This window comes from Neophocaena asiaeorientalis, unplaced genomic scaffold (assembly GCF_003031525.2).
Source record: "Neophocaena asiaeorientalis asiaeorientalis breed wild unplaced genomic scaffold, Neophocaena_asiaeorientalis_V1.1 scaffold105, whole genome shotgun sequence".
NCBI classification, from domain to species: Eukaryota; Metazoa; Chordata; class Mammalia; order Artiodactyla; family Phocoenidae; genus Neophocaena; species Neophocaena asiaeorientalis.
The window spans coordinates 2,516,143-2,529,006 of NW_020172162.1; the positions used below are offsets into that span (position 1 = coordinate 2,516,143).

Consider the following 12,864-nt stretch of genomic DNA (forward strand, 5'->3'; position numbering starts at 1 on the left):
CAAAATGGGTGAATGAAATCATAAAGTACCAACTTCCAGTTCTAAAATAAGTAAGTCCTGGGGATGTGAGGCACAGCACAATGACTCTAGTTAATAACACCGTACTGCAGTCTCAAAGTCGCTAAGAAAGTAGACATTAAAAGTTCTCATCACAAGAAAGCAAAATTCTGTTAACTAGATCCGGTGACAGATGCTAACTAGACTTATTTGGGTGATCACTTCACATTACAAGTATCGAATCGTTATGTTGTACACCTGAAACCAACATGATGTTGTACATCAGTTATACCTCAATTTAGAGAAGAATGCTTACTGTTTCATTGTTTGCAATAGCACTAAATATGTGTGTGTGTACGTGTATATACACATATATAAACACATCTGACAACTATTTAAGTACACATCAGTAAGAGAACAGTTGAAAATGTAATCTTCTTCAAGGGTCTCCCATTTCACCAGCCATTCACTTGTATACCCTGGAAACAGAAGACAACCTGTGCCCCTCAGTGTCTAGAAGAGGATGTAGCTAGCACAATAAATATTTTTATGTCTCCTCCTTTACCCAGGATATCCAATCCATTATCAAGCTGTATTGATTTTATTTCCTAAATATCTCTCGAGTCCATCCACTTCTTCTCCACTGCTAGGAGTGGAGTCTATCTATTTATTGCTCACCTGGATTATACAATAGCCTCCTGTTTTGGTGTCTCTGCACCTACTCTGGCCACTTTCTAATCAATTCTCAGCTGCAACCAGGCATCTTTCCAAAATAAAGATCTAATCACCTCACCCCGCCCCCAACCTTCAATGACCTAAATAGGTTAGTTTGCTAGGGCTGCCATAAAATACCACGGGCTGCATGGCTTCAATAATAGAAATTAATTTTCTCCCAGTTCTTGAGCCTAGAAGTCCAAAAGCAAGGTCTTGGTTGATTTCTTCCGAGGCCTCTCCCCTTGGCTGCAGGTGGCTACCTTCTCTCTGTCCTCACATGGCCTTTCCCCTGTGGATGTCTGTGTCCTAATCTCCTTATAAGGACACGAGTCATATTAAATTAGGGCCTACCAACGTGACTTCATTTTACCCAAATTACCTCTTTAAAGGCCCTGTCTCCAAATATAGCCACATTCTGAGGCAGTAGGGTTAGGATTTCAACATATGAATTTGGGGGGACACCATTCAGCCTCTAACACCATGGCTCTTAGGATAAAGCCAAAGCTGTGTCCACGGCCGTGCGGGAGATCTTTGGTTTGCCCCACCTGGTTCACTCCTTACTTGGCTTCACCCTGTCGGCAGTGTCCCTGGAGGCTGACCTATATGGGCCCTGCTCTCTGGCTGCCAGGAGGGTACGGCAAATGGGAGGCACCAGTAGGAGATCTGGAGGGTGGCAGGAGGGTAAAGTTGAGGCTCCTTTCTCCCACCTTCCTCTCTGTCAGGTCACCTCAGGGTGACTGCGTCCCTCTACTGAAAAGCCCCAGCTCCTGTGAGGCAGCCCTCTCCACACAGTGACCAGCTGGGGTCCAGGAACTGCTCCTTCAAGCTTTGGTTCTTAAGGGCGCCCTGCTAACACCAAGGATAATGGTCACCCCTTCGGGCCTTTACTAAACCCTGTCCACACCTTTGAACTTGGACATACTGTCCTCGAATTACCCAACTGGATGTGTCATCAGCTTCCTGCCATGCACCTACTATAACTGTGTAAAGTCCTTTACGATCTGGCCCTTTCAAAACTCTGCACCCTCATCTTACACTCTCCTCCTTCTCCTCTCTGCTGCAGCCACGCTAGCCTCCTTCAATTCTGCAGACAGGCCCACCGATTTGAAGTCTTAGCAAGCATACATCCCTGTTGTCTTAAAACTATTTAGAGTTATATAAAAATGTATGTAACATTTCTGTCTTAGGTCAGGTTCCCAGGGAAGCAGATGCTGACAGGAGATCCATGTGCATGAGGTTTTGGGGGGATGCCCTGGGATTCAACACCTGTGAGCGGGGAGGGAAGCAGCAGTGGGCAGAAGCAACAGCTGGGCTGTGATGCATCCGAAACAAAGGCCTTACCTGGTCCCATGGGAGCCAGAGCTGGGCTGACCCTCCATAGCTGATTGGGATTTAAGCAAGGAGACTGGGCCTCTGGCCTCCACGTCCACAATCACTGCAAGTGAGCTGCCCAGGAGGAGGGGAATAACCTTAGGAGAGGGAACTTCCTTCAGCCAAGGGAGGTCCTGGGAAGGGAATCAGCTGTGAGCTGTCAGCAGTCAACACCCTCAGAAGTGGGGAAACGAGTTGCTGTGTCCTGAAGGGAGGATCTAGGTGGCAGCCACAACAGCCGCCAAGAAATCCTACTCCTAACAATTCACTAAAGGGAAATAGAGCTTTCCAGCAACTGTGAAGCTAGCTGGGAAGATCCCAGCCAAGTGCGAACTTGGGATCTCACTGTCCTCCCAGCCCTTCGACCCTCCCCCAAAGCCCCTCAGTAAAATGGTTTGACCCCACCCACAAAAAAAGGAAATAGAGATCTAAGCAAAGAGCTAGGTACAAAGGTGTTCATTAAAATATTACTTATAATTGGGAGAACACTGGATACAATCTAAATAGCCAGTAACAGGATTAAGTATAGTACACCTGAAGGATATATTATGGAGCCATTTTAAAAGTATGTTGCAGAAATGATTAATCACGTGATAATAATTAAATTAAAAGGCAGGTTATAAAACAACTTTGTTGAAATATATATGTTTGTGTGTACAAGTATCTGTATAAACGCACTGGCGGAAAAAGACCAGAAGAATTTGTATCAAAATACAAATTGTAGTTATTTCTAGGTGGTAGGGTTTACAGGTGACTTGTACTTTCTTCTTTGTACCTTTTTCCCCCTACTTTTAGCAATGAACGTATATTGCTTACATAATCAGAAAGAAACAATAAATTTGGGGATTGAAAAAATTATTGTGCTTGTGATGGCAGAGAACACTAATTTCTGACTGGTTTTCCTTGGAATTTTTTGCTTAATTAACATTTGCATGTAAACCCCAAAAGGGAAACATCACCACAGCAGTGCTCTACTTGGGTAGGGGTGACAGGCCAAGGGGAAAGGGCTGTGAGGCACAGTCTGCTCAGTTCTCTCCTTCACCACCTGCCCCCAACCCTCACACGCCCTTGTTGGGTCCCTTCACATCCCGCCTGAAAACCATAGACTTCTGTGGCCAGCAGCACAGATTTTTTGACACACCAGTGTGGACACGCCATGGCTGCTCTCCAGCCCTGAACACACTCCTTTATTTTCACAACATGATGTCAGCTTTACTGTATATACAAGTGTAAAAACTTATGCCTTTGTTCTTAAACAGCAAATGGAAAAGCCATACTCCATGATCCTGTCAGAGAAGATGACGCTGAACAGTCAGAGAGGTGCTGATGGTGCAGTGGCTGAGAGCAAGGAGCCACAGAACATGGGTTCAAATACCGTCTATTATGGGGTGACTTTGGGCAAGCTACTGACCGTCTTTCTGTTTAGGTTTCCTCATCTGTAAAAAGATGGTGGTGCTTGTAGCACTGACCATGTAGAAACATCAAGTATTAAATGAGCAAATATATGTAAAAGCATTTAGGGTAGCAACTGGTACATGCTGTTTGCCATTGTTTTCTGCTCAACCTATATCAAAAAGCTCAATTACAAAAAATAATATTCGTGGAGGATGTTGACCGTATATTCCTCTAAATATTCAGGTTTTTCCTATGAATATTCAATTACAGAGGTGCATATTTGGTTAACACTACTTTGGTGACTGATAAAATTACTTCTGCTGAATTATGCTTTGCTATATCATTTGTTTCGATGAAAATGATAAGAAACAGACATCCATAAGAAAGTTGCCTTTGCTGCCATTACAGGGATGGTGCCAATGACATTGACCATATTCACCTGGAAGCCTCCCCAAGGACCCACACTAAAAGCTTTCCTCAGAACGCGGTACTTCTGGTTTACTCATGTGTTTTAAATGCAAGGCAATTTAGCTTCTGTTTCTGATCATGGCCCCTTCCTTCCATTGGCTACAGAAGCTACTCAGGACCCTATGACAAGCATTCTCCAATCCTATCCATGAATTCATGGCTTTCTTTTACTGTTATTTATCCTCTACCTCAAATTCTTCATCTATCTGTAACCTGGTGTATAATGCATGTTTCTATAAGCTGACTCAAAATTTTTTTTAATTGGAATAAGACAGAATAAATAAGTAAATAAGTAATAATACTGGACTTGCCTGGTAATGCAGTGGTTAAGAATCCGCCTGCCAACGCAGGGGACAAGGGTTCAAGCCCTGGTCCGGGAAGATTCCACATGCCAAGGAACAACTAAGCCTGTGCACCACAACTACTGAGCCTGTGCTCTAGAACCCGCGAACCACAACTACCGAGCCCGTGTGCCACAACTACTGAAGCCCACAGGCCTAGAGCCCATGCTGCGCAACGAGAAGCCACCGCAATGAGAAGCCTGCGCACCGCAAGGAAGAGTAGCCCCCCGTCGCCGCAACTAGAGAAAGCCCGTGCGCAGCAATGAAGACCCAATACAGCCAAAAATAAAATGTATACATTTTTAAAAATACAAAACCAAATGCATACTGATAAACAGTGTTAATGATGAAACTACAAAGGGAAACTCTTGTTTCCTCAATGCATTCACACTCAACTCTCAACAAGTGTTGCGTCACTGGTCATATTTCACAAGCCCCATCAAACAGTTCAAAGTTGTTGCAGCCTCATTTAAAATGAACAGCGACTACCAATTAGACTGTGCTAATCTATCATTAAGAGAACCCTTCTCCAAGTCTTCAGAAAATGCAGTAGGGTGCAAAATGACAACTGAATAACAGAACAGATGAATATGGTGAATGCCCGGTATCTCCTCGAGTAATAACAATGAATTTGCATTAATTTTTGAAGGCTCAGCCTAGAGTAGTGAAACAAATTTTTCACAGATGGGAGGGCAAGCTCACAAAAGCTCACAGGAAAAAAAAATTGTGAATCACAGAATGTTTCAAGTTGGATGGAATCTTAATATTAATATTCTTAAACTGGAAAATATCTCCAAAAAGCCCAATCCTCTTAAAGTCCAGAGAGGTTTCCAGGGGCCATGGAGCAAGTTTTCAGAACAAGGACTGGCATCTATATCTGCTTATGATGCTGGCTCAGACGCTGGACCCAGAGGACTCTAGCATGAGTCCATGTGTCCTTTTCGAGTTGGGTAGAAATCCAAACGATGAACTAGAGGAAAGTGACCTTACCTGTCTCCAAGCACAGCTCTACTGTAAGCACCTCTGACAGTCACAGCGGTTCGAAGCCAGGGGCCAGAACCCCGTCCGACTCCCCAGCCCCTGCCCGCCAAATGACCTAAGAAAGCAGAGCTGCCTAAACCCACTCTCAGGCCCGTGCTTCGCAATTTGGCTGCACTCTAGAATCATCTGGGGAGCTTTTTAAATCTACTGATGACTAAACTCCACCCAGGCCAATTAAATCAGAATCTTCTAGGTAGGCAAAGCTGACAGACATCACCTTTTTAAAAAGCTTCCCAAGTGATTCTAATATGCAGTCAGATTTGAGAACCATTGTTGGAGATAAGCAGGTTTGCCTGTATGATGAAAACTGAGCAGCCACAAGAGACTAGCCTGTTTAGAAATAGCCCTAACTACCTTCTTGTGCTTCCCCCCAAGACCTAATATAGTATCAAAAGTCTGCCCTCCCCTCCCCCACTTACTTACTCTGCTACTAAGGTACGGCTGCTGGCTGTTTCACTAACTCAGTATTAACTTAGCACCTACTCTCAGGAATCCAGAAATGAAATATGAAGCACAAAATGAAATGTGCTTCCTGCCTTCAAAGAGCACAGACAGGTCAATGCAATGTCCACACATCCATAAAAAAGAATGCTGACAACAAGGTCCTACTGTCTAGCACAGGGAACTATATTCAATATCCTGTGATAAACCATAAAGGAAAAGAATATTTAAAAAGAATGTATGTGTATAACTGAGTCACTTTGCTGTACAGCAGAGATTGGCACAGCACTGTAAATCCACTATACTTCAATTAAAAAAATTTTTTTAAATAAAATTAATGTAATGAAAAACAAAAAGAATGCTGGCCAATGTTTATCAAGTACTAGCAATGTACCACTCTTCTAAAACTTTGTGTATTAACTCATTTAATTCTCCCAACAGCCTTACGAGATAGGTACCATTATCCAGTGCCTTTACAGACAAGACCCCTGAGCCGCAGAGAATTTATGTACATGCCTGTGCTCCTTTCACTAGTCAGAGCTGGGCGGGGAGTCAAACTGAGGCAGCCTGGCTCTAGCATCCATGCCTTTAACCGCTACACTGAGTTGCATGCATGGGTGCGTTCAAAGCCATGGAGGCATAAAAAGACATCGTTGATTCAGAGAATGGTGGGCAATCCAGTGTGGCTAAAAATGGGGCTGAAAAGTTGGGCTGGAACCAGACTATGAAAAGCCTTATGGTCTGTGAATGGGGGTTTCTCTTCTATCTTCTGTGGGCAAAGGGTAGCCAACCAAACTTTTAAAGTTAGGAGCAAAATGATCAGATCTACATTTCAAAGAATAGCCACTGGGTGGAAAGACTAAGGGCAGAGAGGCACAGCTTTGACAGAGGATGCAAGTCAGAGGAAGGCAGGCAGATGGGAAAGAGAGGCAGGATGCCTAGACATTTCTGACTCAGAAGTGACAGGATGCTGTGGCTGATTGGAGATGGGAAGAGAGAGGAAGGAGGCTCCTAGGTTTGTGATGAGACTTGGCAGGTAGGTGCTCTGAAGAGAGAACCAGTGGGTCTGTGGAGGGAAGGTAATGAGTTCAGTTTTGGACATTGTTACGTTTCCGCAAACCGTAGCATCCTCCAGTTGCTAAGAGGCATGACAGTTACACCACCTCAAACCCTTTGAGCTCACAGAGAGATTTCTTTGCAATATCATAAATATGAAAACTTCCTAACGTTTCTTAGAAATGCATTTGGTTTTAAATTTACATGTAATTTGAAGAGAAACTGAGGAGCAAATCATGATGGTGATTGTATTGTTTCAAAAAATGCCATCCTACCAAAGTTAGAAAAAATACTCTCTTTATACTAAGGAAGGAATCCAAAAATATTCACACTAACCCCAGATAAGGTCTATGAGAAACGGAAAACACATACTTTTCAGCTACCTAAGTATTTGAGTTCTATTTTAAGGACAGTGGCATTGGGTATGGGTGTTTAGAATATGTTTAGTTCTAAACAGATTTTTCTCGTCTTAACGTTACGGAAAAGCAACTATCTGCTTTTCTCTAAATTGCTTTTGTCTATTAAGGCTCAACTTAGCTAAAGAGACACCCATACAATGGCCACTCATTACTCAATTTAGCCATTAATTATATGACTAGTATTTCAGCGTGAATATTTAAAGTATAACCCAAAAATCGAATTTTGAGTATTTTTCTAATAAATTTAAAACAGCTCATATTTGTTTAAAGCCATTTCCAAAGAATTGTTGAAAAAGTAATTATATAATAGTTCCTCCTCCATGAGCATTGATGATTACTTTTTAAAAGATATACCCAAGTTTGGGGGACTTCCCTGGTGGTCCTGTGGCTAAGACTCCAGGCTCCCAATGCAGGGGGCCCGGGTTCAATCCACAGTCAGGGAACTAGATCCCACATGCCGCAACTAAGAGTTCGCACGTCTCAACTAAAGATCCTGCACGCGGCAACAAAGATCCCGAGTGTCAAAACTAAGACCCGGCGCGGCCAAATAAATAAGTACAGTGTTTTTTAAAAATAAAAAAATAAAAGATATATGCAAGTTTTTGGTTGCTTTTCTATAAATTTATATTAGACCAAGGGTTGGCGTCGATTGTCTGTTTTCAGATTTCAGAGCTAAGCCCTGCCATCCTCTGCAGGCAGCAACCCTTCCTTGAGAAACAGGCTTTGGCTTGTTATTGGGCTTAAGACTGAATGCTTGACCACGGACTGCCATGCAACCTGAGCTGCCCATCATGCCCTGGGTATGGTCTAACCACCAACCCATAAAGTTGGATGTGCACATCAGCACTCCATTGTCAAATGAAGGTGGCATGAATGATACTGGGCTTGAGCAGGCCCTAAAAATACATACGCGTAAGTTATAGGAGGAAGTGGCCCAAATGCCCATGGGCCATATTCCCACTACATTACCATCTCTCTCCCAGCCTGTACCTATGTCTTCACGGGGAGTTCCCTATGACCAGTTGACTGAGGAAGAGAAAACTTGGACCTGGTTTACAAAAGCTGCCGCACGATATATGCAGGCCACACCCCGACAGCTACAGCCACACAACGGCATTCTGGGACATCCCTGAAGGACAGTGATAAAGGGAAACGCTCCTAGTGGGCAAAATTACAAGCAGCGCTCGGAAGGAGAAATGGCCAGAGATTAAGTCTATACCAGCTCCTGGTCTGTGGCCAACAGTCTGGCTGAATGGACATGGATAGAATATGACTGGAAAATCGGTGACAAGGCAGGATGAGGAAGAGGTATGTGGAGAGACGTCTTTGAACGGGAAAAGAATGTGAAGATATTTTTGTCCCAGGTGAATGTTCACTAAAAGGTAACCTCAGCAGAGGGGGATTCTAATAATCAAGTGGATAAGATGGCCTGTTCTGTGGCTACCAGTCAGCTTCCTTCCCTGCCCATCCCTGTCATCATCCAATCGGCTCATGAACAAAGTGGCCACAGTGGCAGGGATGGAGATTATGCATGGTCCCAGTGACATCGGCTTGTATTAAGGCTGATCTGGCTACAGCCACTGCTGAGGGCTCAGTCTGCTTCAGAGACCAATACCGAGTTCCCTATATGGCTCCACTGCTTGAGGTGATTGGCCAGATGGAATGTTGATTACATGGGACCACATCATCATAGAAGGGGCAGCATTTTATTCTTAAAGGAGTAAACACTTATTCTGAATATGGATTTGCCTTCCCTGCGTGCAATGCTTCTACCAAAACTACCATCCGTGGATTTACAGAGTACCTTATCAACCACCATGGTGATTCACACAACATTGCTTCTGATCAAAGAACTTCTTATTCCCAAATTCCAGCCTTTTTTTGGCTAGAGCTAGGAGTCCAGGACTACACCAGAAGAGTCAAAGAAAAGAACTCAGGACTACTAAAGGAGCAGATGGAAATGACAATCTCAGAAAACCAAAGTGACTTGTGGCCCTCTGTGCAGATATGAATACATTGCCAGTGACTACACAGACTGAGGGACCTAAGCACATGCTGTTCCCTCCACCAGTTCTCCAGATCCTCCATAACATAGCTCAAATGTCAAAGACCATCCATCATCACTCAACCATAGCCCACGATTCTCACTACCCTGGCCTGTTTCCCTCACAGCACTTGCCAGTATACTGCCTATCTGTCATATACATACTCTTTTCCTCAGCTATAGGAAAAGGCCTTGTCCAGCAAGTTCAGCCTTCAATCGAACCTTTAGTAACCTGACACATAGCTGGCAGTCAATAGTTGCTGAGTAAGTAGGGATGCCCACTTGAAGGCCTAAAGATGTCAAATTTCAGATGGATTCTTCAGCCAAGACATGCTGCTCGCTGCCAACGCAAAATAGCTTAATTGCAATGTTCTGTTTAATAGGAAAATACTGAGGTATATACATCCCTAATGGTTTAAAGTAGACTCACACAACCATGGTAACCCACAAAGAATTCCTTGCATTGGAAAAACATTCAATGGATTGCTTTCAGCCATCTTTTTATTTACAGTTTGTGTTTAATGCAAATCAATTCCATAACAAGAGAAGTTACTAAAAATATATAAGAAGTTACACTGATCAATTTCCAACATCACAGTTGTCTCCACATACACTTAATATGCAGTTAAGATAGATGATATATTCTCAGATTGCTCTGTTCCCATTATTCCCTTACGCACATCATCTAATTCCGAATTTTTGCTTAGTCCCACCAAGATCTTTTAGTTTCAAAACCCACTACCTAGAGATACCTAATGACTGCAAGTAGCAACAACCACCAAAAACAAGCAAACAAAAATGTTCTTCAATAACTACATAACTCCCAAGAGTATGACTTTAGCCTTAATTCTTGATAAAGTAATAAGTAACCAAGTTAACGAATCCAGTTTCTGATTATATTAACTGGCATTGCAAAAAAGGTTTCCTCTATTTTCCCAAGAAGGGGAGATTTTAAAGTTGCACAAATAATTTGGATTTTAAAATATGGTAATTTGAGACATGTTATGAGAATTGAGTCGTCTATCCTGGATTTGCTGGGTAACTTTCACATACCCATTGAATACAGCCTTGCGTTTAACTTAAGGGGCCCTGCGTATCTTATCTGCTCCCTTGAAATCTTGAAAATTATATATAACCCATCTCAAAAATGGCCACGATATTCATTTTAAGTTGAAGAGTATAATATAATGAACCTCTGTTTTAAGGCAAAATGATTTCACCCAAAGCATCGTGAAGTCGGAATGACTTCACGACAGATGAGAGGGTTTGGTGTTGTTTTCACCAGCTGCAGCCTTCCTGCCTGGTCACTAAGCTCACCACTGTGGCCAAGGACCAAGGTCCCCCCCAGTGTCCCAGCGCCTGAGTGGCATTATTCACCACACTATTTTTCAAGTCACTAAATGCACAGTCCAGCGGGGCACGTGGTAATCTCTCCTTTGTCACGGAACAAAGGCAGCTGGGAGATTTCAGCTCTCGCTGCAAGAGAGGGTTTACAACGGCTTCTGATTACAGGCGGGACCAGGACGTGGAACCAAGCAGGTCTGGCCACATGTACATTTGGCTGCCTTATCAATCCAAAGATAAAACCATTCTACCTTTTGTTGTAAACCCATAAGGTAAACCCAGCTCCTTTTGTTATAAAACCCATAAGGACATTAAGCAAGCACTGACTAAAAAATTGGTAAATCCTACCTAAAATAGACTAATTTTTAAAATCTCGATCAAGTCAAATATATTTATTGGAAACCTACCCAATAGCGTGTGCTTCCAGGAAAAAGCACTTCCACTAAAAGGAAAGCATTAATATGGTACATAATTTAAAACAGGGCTCGCTGTTTGGGGGCAAGACCTGTTTTGGGATCCCTGAAGGTAATCTGTTCTTATTCAACAAAGCTTTGGTGCATCAGGTGACTTTTTTACTAGAGCCCAGGGCAGCAATAGGAGAATCAAAGTGGTCCTCCACAACAACGAAAAAAACTGTTAATATATTAAACTGACATTAAACAAAATTTTCCCTACCAAACTACCAAAGATTTATTTGCATAACTATTAATAAAAACCCTCAAATTTGGAGGTGGGGTGGAGGATCTGGTTGGAAAGGTGATGGAGTGGGCGGGGGAGAGCAGCGTTTCTGGTGGCTGTGCCCCTCCCCCACCGAGGAATGGTGAAAGGCTCGCGAGCGCAGCCGACCCGCAAGAAAACAATAGGGTACAGTTACGCAGCCCGCGGAGCGGAAGACGAGGAGCGCTCAGCTCTCAGGGTGCCCTCCCAGGTGAGCCCGGCGGCTGGGTGTCTGGGGACCTGGCGCACCCAACTTTTCGGACGAAATGCTCAGCAGACACTCAGAAAGCCCCAATGGAAGGCGATGGCGATCCACGCGCTCGGGCACCTCTACCTACCCTCCTCCAAGCCCAAGCTGCTGGAGACAAGTGCCCCTTCTCTCTCTCCCAGCGCCCCCACCACCACTTGGATCTCCCAGGCTCAGCCCCTGGCCTCCGTCGCGGCCGCCGCGCACCCACTCGGCCGGACACCGCAAGCGAGGTCGGTTCCCGGGACAGAGGATCTGGAGAGGAGGCATTGGGACAGGGACAAAGCCTTGCGGGGACTCGGGACAGAAATGTCCCACCCACCGCCTGCCCAGAGCTAGTCAATCTGGCTAACACGGGGTTCCGTGGTGACAAGAGATGGACCTGTAAAGTCGTCCCCGGGAGAGCACAGGGTCAGGAGAGGGTCCCCGCCCAGGCCTCAGCCCCGAAACACGCGGGACTGAGGTGGGTTGATAGGGCCAGGTAGCCGCGGCTTCCTCGGGATCCACGAACCAGCTCTGAGTGGAGAACGGACGAGAGCGGCGCCCCCGAAGGGTATCGTCCCCTCTCTTTGTGTGGTGCGCTGGGGACGCGAAGACACTCGTAGAGGGAAGCGGGGTGTTCATGGGATCCAGGGACGACCTCTCCAAAAGGCCTGAGGTCTCCAGGCGCTCCAGAGGTGGGGAGCGCACCTTCTCTTCCCCGCTAGCACCTTGGACTTCTGGGTGAAAGCAGGCGGTGGGCGTCAGGCTGCCTGGGAAGGGCTGCGCGGAACCCGGGGTGGGGCGGAGTCCTCCCAGCCCACGCGCGGAGGTGCTTTGTTTCCGGGGCCGCGGAAAGGGTGGAGGCAGCCGCCACGGAGTGGAAAGTGGGCTCCACATTGCCATCCCACCAGGTCAGATTCTACTAGATTCTCTCTCCGAGTCCGGGCCCGTGGCCCGAGGTGGGGGGCGCAAGCCAGTCCCCAGGGGGCGGCCCCACCCCCCTAGGGCGCGGACCCCAAGCCCCAGCGTGCGCCAGGACCTCACCTGCGTAGGTAAGAGCAGCGCCAGAAGCAGCAGCCCCAGTCCGAGCCTGGCCACCATCGCTTTGCCCATGTCCGCTCCGTCGGTGCGCAGCGCGTCTCACTGGATGCGGGGTACGTAAAGGACCGCTGGCTCCGGGCGGGCGCAGGCAAGGTGGGGAGGGCGGCTGGCGGGCGGGACCTTATATACCGGGACAGCCACAATAGCCGTGACGTGGCGCCGCCCGCCCACCCGCGCTCCCCTCCT

General features: G+C 45.7%; 1 long non-coding RNA gene across 1 annotated transcript in view; it reads right to left on the minus strand.

Moving 5' to 3' along the window:
* Positions 1-9,848: 9,848 nt before the first annotated feature.
* The window catches only part of LOC112406260 (uncharacterized), a 3,914-nt gene continuing 898 nt past the window's right edge, over positions 9,849-12,864 (minus strand). The window contains exons 2-3 of the long non-coding RNA XR_003004523.1: positions 12,622-12,798; positions 9,849-11,850 (exon numbers count right to left, since the gene is read on the minus strand). This is a non-coding gene — a long non-coding RNA (uncharacterized LOC112406260). The remainder of the gene's footprint in view (positions 11,851-12,621; positions 12,799-12,864) is intronic.